Below are 12,221 nucleotides of genomic sequence, written 5' to 3'. Positions count from 1 at the left end.
ACAGGGTCTTTGCACATTCTGTCTCTGCCCTGGCAGGCTGCCCCCAGCCTGTGAGGCTCCTTTCCTTGCTCTCTGTTAAGACGCATACTGATGTCCTTTTCAGTCACTACCCTCGCTTAAGCTGCCCCCTCCCACTCTAAAAATGCCCCCATTTACTCTTGACTTCTTTAACCTAATTTTCTTCTTATGACTTCCTCATCTATGTGGACACCTGTCTCCTGCCCAGGGTGCCAGCCACACCATGCCTGAGGACTTCACTGTAATGCCTGGCGGGTCCCTGGGGCAGAACAAGAGGCCAAGGAGTGAGTGGAGAGTGGCTGAGTGTTTCGGGAAGACGGCCTGCGCTGAGCCTCATGGCTTCTTCAGAATCTCAGTGGCTGTTATGTAACTCACTGTCTGCAGCGCTGTCTGCGCCGGCTCCTCAAGTGGTTATATTTGGTGTTTACAGCCTCTCTTTTCCTTCTGGGAGTTCTATTGAGAGCTCAGGGAATCAGGCTTGGCTGCTGCAGGGAGATGAGTCTCCTGCTGTGGTCCAAGATGCCCTGGAGACCCGGAGATACTCTCCCTGGCTGCATCCGAGCCACTGCCCTGGCCCTGGCATAGGAACGGCCCACATGCTGATGTGGGAGGTGAGGTTTGTCCTGCCAATCACAAGAGGGGGAGAAGGCAAGGGCCAGAGTGGAGGAGAGCAAAGGACACTGTGCACCAAGCCATGTGATCTCAGTCCACTTGCTAGACGCCTCTGAGCCGGGATCAAACACCCCTTTGAGGAAGTCACTCAATGGAGTTGCTCCCGGCATAAGGCTGGAACTCTATGTCCTGCAAGGCTTGAGTCCTGGCTTTTGCTGAGCCTGCTCACGCCGAGAGTAAACCCTCTTTCTGCCAGGCCCACCCTCAGTGGGTTTCTTTTATATCTGGTTATAGAAACAGTTCAATTGGTGTTACATCCAGGGAGTAGAGAGGGAGGTGGTGGGGGCAGCCAGTATCACTGGCCTTGGTGACAGAAATGGGTGTTTTCTTCAAATATCTCTTCTCCTTTGTTCTATACTAAATGAGATTTCATTCCATCTGACCATTCAGAATAAAGATCCATAGATTCTGGTAAGAGGACCCAGCAGGTAAAAGTGCTTGCTAACAAGGCCGACGACCTGGGTTCAGTCCCTGGGGCCTACACGTAGAAAGAGGAAGCAGACTTTAGCAAGTTGCCCTGTGCCCTTGTGCAGTGACGAGCATGCACACACTCACACACACACATACACAACAAATGTAGCTTAAAAACTGAAAAGTAATAAAAACGTTCCTGGCTGAACACAGCTATGGTAGTCACTTGCAAGAGGTGCTGTCTGTGGCCACCATTGCGGCTCCTCTTTCTGAGGGTGAGAGTCTGTCTCACTCTGTCTCTCACAGTGCTTGGCTACTCCACACTCTGGCCAATTAGTCGTGGACAGGAGGCAGGTAGTCTGGGAATATCTGTTGTGCCCAGACCTGCCCTCCCCGAGGTTTGTTATGCTGTGCTGGACGGTAGATGCTCGAATCCCGGAGCCCTCACAGCTTCCAGGAAGCCTGGCTGAAACCAGCCTAGGGCAGCTGACCCTTTACTAGATGGCAGGTGTAGAAACACGAATAAGGTGTTCTTAAAGCCGCTGAGCTGGGATGATTGTTAGGCAGCTTTGCTGGCTGTTGCTGACATGTTCAGACACCATTACAATGTCACTTAGAGATCTTGCTCTATCTTGCTCTATCGCGTTCTATCGTGAGGCCCCTTCTTCCTCTTTGTCCCTACACCTGTAGGTTCAAGGCCGTGCCTTGAGCACTGCCCAGTGGGAATGACCTTGCTTTATGTAAGCTGACACAGATGGCAGGCATGGATAGGAAAGCGGCCATGTGCTACAAAACTCCATTATGCTTCTTTCTAAGGGAAGTGCCAATGCTTTCTCACCTTGTGGCCGGGCATCAAAACAGTGGACATGCAGAGCCCTAAGGTGGTGGGGCAGGTGTCAATGGTGAGAATTTACCTTTGGGTGAGTCAGGCGTCACTGTGCATTTCTCAAGGAGCTGGGTGATACTGTACTCACTGACAGATGTCACACAGCTCTCAAACATACTGCAGGAGCTAACCAGGGACTCTCCCCAACAGTGGCCTCCATCGAGTGAAGCTGTCATGTCTTGACTGAGTGACCTCCCTACTGATAAAGGACCCTGAGAGTGGTCACAGCCACTGTCGGTCCTCAGAGCCCACAGGGCTCCTGGGCAAAGCTCTTTCCCAATGGGCATAAAGAGCAGTTGGGACGCAGGTAGAGTTGGAAAAGGAAAAGGGTGGGGTAGAAATGATAGATAAAGTTCTCATGTATGAAACTGTATGTGTGTTCAAGATGGGCGTGGGATCACACCTCTCATGCCAGCACCTGGGAGGCTGAAGTAGGAGGACCAGGAGTTCCAGCTTGCCTTAGAAAAACTGGACTGGAGAGATGGCTCAGTTGTTAAGAACATCTGACTGTTTTTTCGGGGGACCTGAGTTCAATTCCCAGCGCCCACGTGGCAGCTCACAACTGTTTGTAACTCTAGTTCCAGGGGATCTGACATCTTCACACAGACATATGTGCAGGTGAAACACCAATACAATAAAATAAATAATTATTTTAAAAACATTTAAAAAGAAAGAAAGAAAACCCAACCTAAAGAAATTAAACCAAAATTTTCTTGAGATGGAGGAAGACCACTGAACTATTAGAGGGACCCTGGGGGTTGTCAGGGACTGAGAGAGAGAGAGAGCTTGGGATGGTCAGGGGTTGACAGAGGGCCAAGTGTGGTCAGGCCCTGAGGGAGAGCTTGAGGAGTCTGCCTTCTCTTTCTCCTCCTTCTTCTTCATTTCTCTGTGTAGCCCTAGCTATCCTGGAACTCGCTCTGTAGACCAGGCTGACCTCGAACTCACAGAGGCCTACCTGCCTCTGCCTCCTGAATGCTGGGCTTAAAGGTGTGTTTCATTACCGCCTGGCTGAGCCTGAGGTTTTCCAGATCTCTGTACAAACTCCACCTGTATACCATTGGGTTGCTGTGGGGCAAATCAAGCCTCAGTTTCCTCCATTGCTAAATGGGGTAAAACACTCCATCTAATGGGGCAGGGGTAAGTGGCTTTTTGCCTTGGAATGTACTGTAGAGAGCAAGACCGAGTTGGCGTTTTTTGTTTGTTTGTTTGTTTGTTTTAGCTGATCAGCTATTTGGGGACCCTCTGCCAGATGTGAACGTCCATGCCCATGTTTTCTCCTGGAAGAGCTTACTAGAAAATTCCACAATGACGCTCTGAGTGCCTGACATCCTGGGCTGTGGCTGCTGTCACCCGTGCAGCGTTTCTGCCTCTCCGACTCTTACCCATGAGAACTTGGGGCAGCTGGGGGTCTAGGGTGAAGGTGTTAGGCTTGGGTGTAGTCTTGACGGAGTTGGATCCTCCCAGGTCCAGAGCAGGCCAATTATAGTCCACCCCTGGGCACAGTGACCATCCAATGATAAAACGGTTTGCTGTCACCAGTCAGCTGGTGGGCCCCTCTGCTCTACCTCAGTAGGGAATTGAGAGTATGCGAGGAGACATTCTTCCAGTGCCCTAGAGTGCCCAAGACCCAGGGCCTGGGCTAGAGACCAATGAGTGATCTGGGGACTCGCTGATCTAGGCTTAAGCCAGACACACAGCTAACAGTGCTCATATTGGAGGCTCATTGCTCCGTGCTCTTACTACCAGTGGGCCCGGTACTTGGCCATTGCTATAATTTCCTGTTTCCATTAGCTGCAGCAGCAGCGGCGGCAGCAGCAGCGGCGGCAGCAGCAGCCGCGGCAGCAGCAGCCGCGGCAGCAGCAGAAGGCAGTGTGCCTGCTTTTGCTACAGCTCCTGGGTGTTTCTCAGGGGCTGGGACAGTGACAGTGTCTCAGCTCTCCTGTTTTAGCATGTTGAGACCCTTGACCGTTAAATATTGGCAGCAGTCTGGATCTAACCAGTCTCCTCGTGCCTTCCATCTTTGGCCTACACTCTCCACCCTTAACGTGTTTTCTCTTTACTTCCTCCGGCCGGCTTTGTTTCTGCAGTCACCTCTGTTCCTCCTTGCATCTGCCCCAGATACTGCCTGGAACTCATCAGCTCCCCTCCTGCCACTGCTGTTGGTGTGGCTGCCAGCACCTCTGCCACCGTGGTCACAACATAGACACGCCCACTCTCTCCTCTTTGTGTGACTAGCCCAACCAGTTCTACTCATAGTGAATCCTAAAAGTGGGCCAGGAGGGACTGGAGAAAGGGCTCAGCAGTGAAGCCTTACTACGCTTATAGAGGACCAGTTTGGTTTCCAGCACCCATGTCAGATGGATCACAACTGCTTGTAGCTCCAGCTCCAGGGGATCAGATGCCCCTTCTGACTTGTATGGTTATTACACTCATGTGTGCACATGTGTGTACGTATGTGTGTGCGCGCGCGTGTGTGTATGTATATGCACACACACACACACACAAATCTTTAAAAAAAAACATGAGCAGGAGGGAAGATTTAACAGCTGTCAACTAGGGAGTATAATCACCACACACCCCAACATCTTAACCTATTTTAAGGCAAAGTACAACCTAAATGGCCACTTGCAATAGGGTTCATCATCAGCATCAACAGTGATTTATTAGCCAGGCAATGGCGGCGCATGCCTTTAATCCCAGCACTTGGGAGGCAGAGGCAGGCGGATCTCTGTGAGTTCGAGGTCAGCCTGGTCTGTAGAGGACAGTCCGCCAGGACAGTCAGGGCTACACACAGAAACCCTGTCTCAAACAACAACAACAACAATAAGAGTGATTTATTTGTGTTCAGAGGCTCTGCTCTTAGCCCAGACATCCCCAAGGAGGCTTTTGGGTCATTTTCATCATCACCACGACCTTACTTCTTGCCAATAGTTCCTGCTCTTCTATTGCTGAGAAGAACCTTCACGTGAACCTTGGGGATCCTGAGTCATGGCACCAGCTGGACCTGATGTCACAGACTACAAGCCCCGAGTCCTTACTTACTCAGGGGCTTGCCATTATGAATACGACATTGCTGAGCCCTGTGGGCTAAATTTAGTTATGATATGAGCCATTTGCTTACAGCTGGGTTCTCTCAGAAGATCATGTGAGACCACAGGTGTCCAGCACTTTCCTTCCTTCCACAGATAATCCCAAGGTCCCCCCACCTTGTTCCGGGCTAAAGGATTGCTTCCTGACTCACCACAGGGATGTGGGCTCCACACATCCTAGAAGCTAATTAGCATGAATCCCGGTGCGACACTAAATACCCTCTTCAGTCCCACAGGAAGTGCTCCTGAATAAAGAAGAGAGAATAAATAGAATTTATCATGGATAAAAATGACTTAAGATGCTATAGGCAGATGTGATCAAGAGAAAGGGCATGCAGATGGGAGAAGCCCATTGTGTCCCGAGGCTCCCGTCCCCATGTGCAAACAGAAGGATGCTGGGTTTCTCCAAAGGGTCTGAATCCAAACATTGTGAGAAGGGCTGGCGAGGTGCTTAGAGCATGTGCTTAGTGCATTCTGGGTTGTGGGTAGACCTTCAGTACCAAGATAATAGCAACAGTCATCGTGGCAGTAGTGAGATGGATCAGAGGTTAAGAACCATGTAACAGTCTGTAAGCTTAGACTGGGATTTGATGCCCCCTTCTGGCCTTTTGTGGGTACTGCACACATGTAGTGCATAGTCATACACTAGTACACATAAATAAATATTAAAAATGAAAAAATAAATGACATTGCAGCTGTTAGTAATCTCCCAAAATGTGCAAATTTCATTGTAAATATCTTGATACTTAACAGATTTGGAGTGGATAATAAGTTAATATCCACTGTGGGAATCTTTAGTGATTTAGGAGCTGGGGATGTAAGTCCCTGTTAAAGGCTAAGACTCACAACCAGAACTTAAAGGAAGCAGAGAAGCTGGGTCTGGAGTTATGAAGTAGTGAAGAGGCTGCTGGCCACCATCACTAATGGGTGGGAATTTGGATGTGCACATCTTTATAGGTTCGTATTGAGGAACCCCTGAGTTATTTAGATGCTTTGCGCCACAGTGTAGATTTGAAGCTGCACCCTGAGGCCTGGTCACCCAGAGATACACTCTGAGGACTAAGCACCCACAGATACCCCTTGAGGAATGACCATGCACAAGTAAAACAGCTAAGACAAGACTTTCCTTTCCTCCCTCTGTCTTCCTTCCTTCCTTCTTTCCTGTGTGTGTGCACACATGTGAGTGTGTGTGTGTGTGTGTCCACCTGCATTTGCACACATAGGGGCTGAAGCAGGACATCAACTGTCCTCAGTCACTTTCCTTACTGCCTTGAGACAGGGTCTCCCATAAATAGGAAGCTCCCTGTTTTGGGCTACGCTATCTAGCTGTCTCTGTCCCACAATTTGAAGGTTACTGACATCTGTGGCCACATCTGACTTCTTTTTTTTTTTTTTTTTTGGTTTTTCGAGACAGAGTTTCTCTGTGGCTTTGGAGCCTGTCCTGGCACTAGCTCTGTAGACCAGGCTGGTCTCGAACTCACAGAGATCCACCTGCCTCTGCCTCCCGAGTGCTGGGACACATCTGACTTCTTACACTGATGCCGGAGATTCAGACTCAAAGCTTCATGGCTGCACAGCAATGCTCCTACCCACCGAGCCATCGCTCTACCCCGTTTCCTTTCTTCTTTCCCCTCCCTCTCTCCCTCTGCAATGCTGGGAATGGAACACACTACTGAGCCACACTCGAGCCCCAAACTATTGCCTTTCCCCCTAGTGAACGCTGCAGGTGGCCCCTCTTTTGCCTCAGGGAAACTGGTTAAACTGAACAAGAACTGCTTTAAGGCTAGAGCCCCATGCATCTTTTAAATCATCACAGAGAGAAACTCTTACATGGTACGTGAGATGCTCTGAATAGAATAGAGAACTCCGCGAGAAGAAAGGGGGACGTGATACTTGTAGGTGGACTCTCCTGTCTCGTCAGTCGCTCCCCAAATAACCACACACAAGAGTTTAGTATTAATCATAAGTCCTTGACCAATAGCTTAGGCTTGTTTTCAACTAGCTCTCATAACTTAAATTAACCCCATTTCTATTAATCCATGTGCTGCCCTGGGGTTCTCTACCTCATGGACGTACTTCCCATCCTGCTTGCTCTGAGTCTCATGTTGTCTCTGACTCCCTAGACTCTGCCCTTCTCCCTCCCAGCATTCTTTCTGCCCTGACTGAAAATCCTGCCCAGCTATTGGCCAATCAGCTTTTTATCAACAATGAGAGCATCAAATCTTCACAGTGCACAGAAGGATTATTCCACAGCAAATGCTGTCTTGTGATGCCCTCACTGGGTGTGTGTGTGTGTGTGTGTGTGTGTGTGTGTGTGTGGATACAGAGTGCGGGGAAAAGGGATGAGTGTGCACCAAGTCTCTCCAACGTGGGCCCAGGGTGTTGCTTTCTCAGTGTCTGTGTCTTGAGTCTCTGTTGGGAACACGTGATTTGGAAAGCCACTTAACCCTCTGGAAAGTCAGCCTAACAGAAGGAGCACTTTGTGTGTGCACGCATGTGTGTGTGTTTTCTTCTACCTTTTGTGGTAAGCCCTGAGTTGTTCTGCTGGGTGCTAAGTACTCACAACTGACTGTCTGTTCAGGATTGCCCTGAACCTGTGTCTATCATCCAGGTTGCTTTTGGCTGCAAAGCATGGCTGCCTACCCAAACAGCCATGCATCTTCTCAGAAGATGTCTGTGTGGGTTCAGCTCTGCTGCAGATGACACGGTGGCTAAGGATGTCAGGATCTGTCTTTCTTTATGCCACCTGTAGCTGGTGGTAGGCACTGTCTTTTGTGGTTACCAGACTCCTTCCCGTCACACCCTCTCGCAACAAGGTATCAAGAAGGACCTTTGCCTCTCGTTCAGTCAAGACCTTTACTCTTCCTGCCATTTATTTAGATTTGGATGGCCGAGGCAAGAGCTGCTGAGTGCTGCAGCTGTCCGAGAGGCTGCTGAAGTGAACCCATCTCGGTGGTCCGGGTGGGCAATGTGAGGCTCTGTGGATCTTGCCACCTTGAGTGTGTGTGCACGCTCTGGCTTTGCTCATGACTACCGACCTCAGTCTTTTTCTGGTCCATCTTAAAATTGTTCCCAAGTCCCAACCAGGGGGTGCCTTCACTGCTGACTCTTTTAAGTTATTATTTCAGAGTCAGTATTTTATGTATTTGAGTGTTTTGTCTGCATGTATGTCTGTGCACCACATGTGTAGTACCCATAGAGACCAGTAGAGGGCATTAGAGCCCCTAGAACTGGGTTACAGATGGTTGAATAGGAATCCAACCTGGGTCCTTTGGAAGGACAGCACTGTTCTCAACTTCCGAGCCATCTCTCCAGACCCCTGACCAACTCCTGCCCTGCTGCTGAGCAGTGGAACGGCTGCAAGACATTTCCCGCTTAAGCACCTCACCCACACTAGCCAGGTCTTTGTGTGTCCGGGCACATTACTCTTTTATGTGGCCTTTACATGAACTCCAATCCCTTCTCACTTTCTTATATATAACATATTTCTCTATGTGGTGGTCCACACCTTTAACTCCAGCATATGGGAGGCAGAGGCAGATGGATCTCTGTGAGTTTGAGTTCAGTCTGGTTTACATAGTGCGTTCCAGGCTAGCTAGGACTACACAGTGAGACACTGTCTCGGTTTTTTACAAAAAGCTACTATTGTGAATGACTATGAATTGGGGGTGGGGATGGTTGATATGTACCATTGGCCGTGTGTGGCAGTCAGTTCTCTTCTTCCAGTGTGGATTCCTAGGATTGAAGTCAGGCACATGGGGCTAGCACCTTTTCCTGTTGAGCTACCTTGCTTTGCCTCCCTCTGGGCTCAATTCACAGGCTTATGGGGGCTTCTGCCACCTCGCCAAGCTGCTGTCCAACTCTGATTTCCTTCCCTTCTTCCCTCCCTCCCTCCCTCCCTCCCTCCCTCCCTCCTTTCCTTAGATAGTCGCTGGGGGTTCCCTGTGTCATGCCTCCTGGTACATGGTCTAACCAGGTCCCCAGTTATTGGGGATGGATAGAAGGTGGCATTTCCAAGCAGAGAACCAGAGTGGTAACAAGAGCTCTGTAGAAGAAAACCAGGACGGAGGCTGGGGATGTGGCCCAGTGGGTAGAGTGCCGGTCTAACATGTACAAAGCCCTGGATTTGATCCAGAGCACCGCATACACCTGTAGGTGCAAGGCTGACATTCCAGAACTCCGGAGGTGGAGGAGACGAGAGGATCAGGAATCTGAGGCTTTGAACACCTCAGAAAAGAAAGTCCCTTCTCTCCATCTTGTAACGGAGGTCTTGAAATATCCGACTCTTAGCGCATTCTTGGTTCCTATTATTTAAGTTAGATGGTCTTCTATTTTGGGAGCCCCTTCGTCCCCGCCCCTAGCTTTCTTGGTTCCCCGGGCGAGAGCCTGCGCCACCTCGAGATGAAGTGCCATCTTCGGCCACAAGATGGCAATGTTGCTCTTTGACTGCAGCCCAGTGGCAGCTGGGCGGAGCTTTAGAGGCGAGGCCTGGGAGGTTCGGAAGAGGACAGCCACCTGCTAGGTAGGGGTGACCGGAGCTCTACACCTCAGGGCCAGGCTACAGGACCAGGGGAAGGATCACTTCTGGCCTCAGATTCTCCAGGTGTGCACAGAACCTTGGGGATCCTGCCTGGTGTTCCCAGGCCAACAGGCTGGAGGCGAGACTCAGGGGTTTGAGGTTCGAAAGGAGTGAAAAAGACGATTTTGCTGAGGGAGCTATGGGGGCTCCCCGGTTACGCTATCAGCTCCACTCCGCAGCCTTTCTGGGCCCTTTAGTCTTCCCTCTCTGCTTAGAATTTCTATAAATACCATCTGAAACCCAGGCTTGGAAAACATGCAGAAATCCTTACCCAGAGAAGGCACAGGCAAAGCAGGGCTCCTATCGCTCAAGGGAGCTCAGAAAGGGTTTGGAGTTTATCCAGACTCACACAGTATCTCTCTCTCCACCACCTCACTAAACAGACCCCTCTTTCCTCTTTTCAGGATTAAACTACCACCTACAAGGGTCAGCTGGGGAGAGCATTCAAGTCCACCTCTACCCTGGATAAACAGTGGCTCTCTGGGGTGTGATGGGGTGCCTCTGAGTGGAAGTGTGTGTGGGGGAGGGTAAGGTAACTGCTGCCTTCCATCACACCTGGGACTTTATGGATCTTGGAGTGTGGCCTTGCTGGGTGGATGGATATATGCCTGTCTTCCATGTCCTATCCCTGCCACTGAAGAAGCCACAGGATGACCCCTGACCCCTTCTTATAACATGATTTCTCTTTTGGTCACAGAGTCTAACACTTGATGATCTTGGTCAAGTCCACCCTGGTCTCCCCCTGGCTATGGTTGCGGCTGGGGTACCTGCATCATGGGGTTGTTGTGCACCCCGTTTCTCAGGAGTGACAGGCCTGCTGTGTTTCCTCTCTGAGTCATCACCATTCAGCCCAGGACTTGCACACAGTAGGTGCTCAGCCCAGGGGTACTCATGAGTAAATGAGGGGGGACAGAAGAGGTGTCGCTGGCAGCACCCCTATAGGCTCAGTCACTAAGAGGGGACAGACAGACCCTCCAAACCAAGGAGGAGCCAAGATCCCACTGTCCACTCATTGATGCTTTTTCCAGGAGCTCCTTGGCCAGGACATGGGCTCCTGAGGAAGGCCTGGCTGCTGGTAGAGCCAAATGCCTTCCTGGTGACTACCCTGGCCCAAGCCCAGGCACCTGCTTCTTGCTCTTCTTTTATTGTGGGAGAGCCTGGAGCTGCCTGGGCTAATGATTCCCTACTAATGAAGCAGGTCGGCCAGCCCCCTCACCAGCTGGCAAGGCTGATGGCCGCCCTTGGAGGGAAATCAGGCGCCTGGTGCTAATGGCTGTGCCCAGCATGAGGGTGCTGTCCTTGGTCCGTCAGGTCAGGGGCTTCCAGGACTTCATGTTTCAGGTTGGGAAACTGAGGCTTCTGGGTTCTGTATGCTCTATGCGGCACAGGCCGAGCTGCGTTCTCAGCTAAGGACGCTGGACTGAAGTCTTCATCACCTCAGCTGACCGATTTGAAGTGTGACCCATTTTTCCAAGCAAAGCTCGGGACACCAGAAACTGGTGGCAGGTGTGACCAGGTTGGGCAGGCAGGACCCAGATAGGCAGACCCCACAGCAACTGGCCTTGCAGTCTGGTGGAGGGAACTTTCAGGGCCTCTGAGGGCCATTAGAGAAGCCCCTCACAGTTTCCCTGCTTCAAACCGGTCATCTGGACTAGGCTAGGGGTTGTTCTTCCAGAGGGGCAGTAGTTTCTGGGACCCTGTTACCCGCGACTGCTTTTCCACGCTGGCTGAAGCCTGGCCCACCTCATGGACGAATCCGATTGACTTGCTCTAGTGCGGAATTCGTGGCCCGGGCTTAGCACACTGTAGACACCCCAGCACCCTAGGAGCGAGGCGCCCAGGTCTGCCCGGTGCTGGCAGACACTCTTGAGGGCCCTCTGACAGCACCTCATCCATCACGTGCCCTGTCTGCTCTCAGCCTCGCAATAAGTCCCTTGCAGACGCCTCCTTTGCGAGCCTTCCTGTAGTTGCCTTGCCTCTCGACCTCGGGGACGCCCAACGCTGCGCCTCCAACACACCCTGGGAACCCAGCCCGCACTCAACAGTCCCTACTCTGGTCTCCACAGGCCTCCGTGGCCCTGCGCCCTCCCCTGGGAGTGAGTGGCAAGTCCTGTCGCTTAACCGCTGGGTGGCCGCTTGGTGTCTTGGCCCCCGGTGGGGGGAGAGGAAGGGCACCTCCCCACCTCCCTTTTCTTTATCCTTTTCCACCCCCGGACGTGTTCCTCCACCCTTCTTCTTTTATAACCCATTCCTCTTCTTCCTCCCTTCCCTTCCTCCTCCTCCTCCCCTCTCAACTCTATCCGCTCCCTCTTCTTCTAACCCCGTTCCTCCTCCTCCCTCCTCCCTTCCCCTTCTCCTCCTCCTTTCCTGTCCTCCTCCCTTCTCTTCCCTCCTCCTCCCTCCTGCTCCCTCCTGGCTGCTCCCCTCCTCCTCCGCCCTCCTCCCTTCCCTCCTCCCTTCTCGGCTCGCTCACTCTCGCGCTGGCTAGAGGGGCGGCCGGCAGCTGGCGCTGGTCGAGGCGGCGGCGGGATGGGACGCGCGCTGGGGCGCAGGAGCCGCGGCGCCG

This window comes from Microtus ochrogaster, chromosome 2 (genome assembly GCF_000317375.1).
Source record: "Microtus ochrogaster isolate Prairie Vole_2 chromosome 2, MicOch1.0, whole genome shotgun sequence".
NCBI classification, from domain to species: domain Eukaryota; kingdom Metazoa; phylum Chordata; class Mammalia; order Rodentia; family Cricetidae; genus Microtus; species Microtus ochrogaster.
This window is presented reverse-complemented; position numbering follows the sequence as displayed.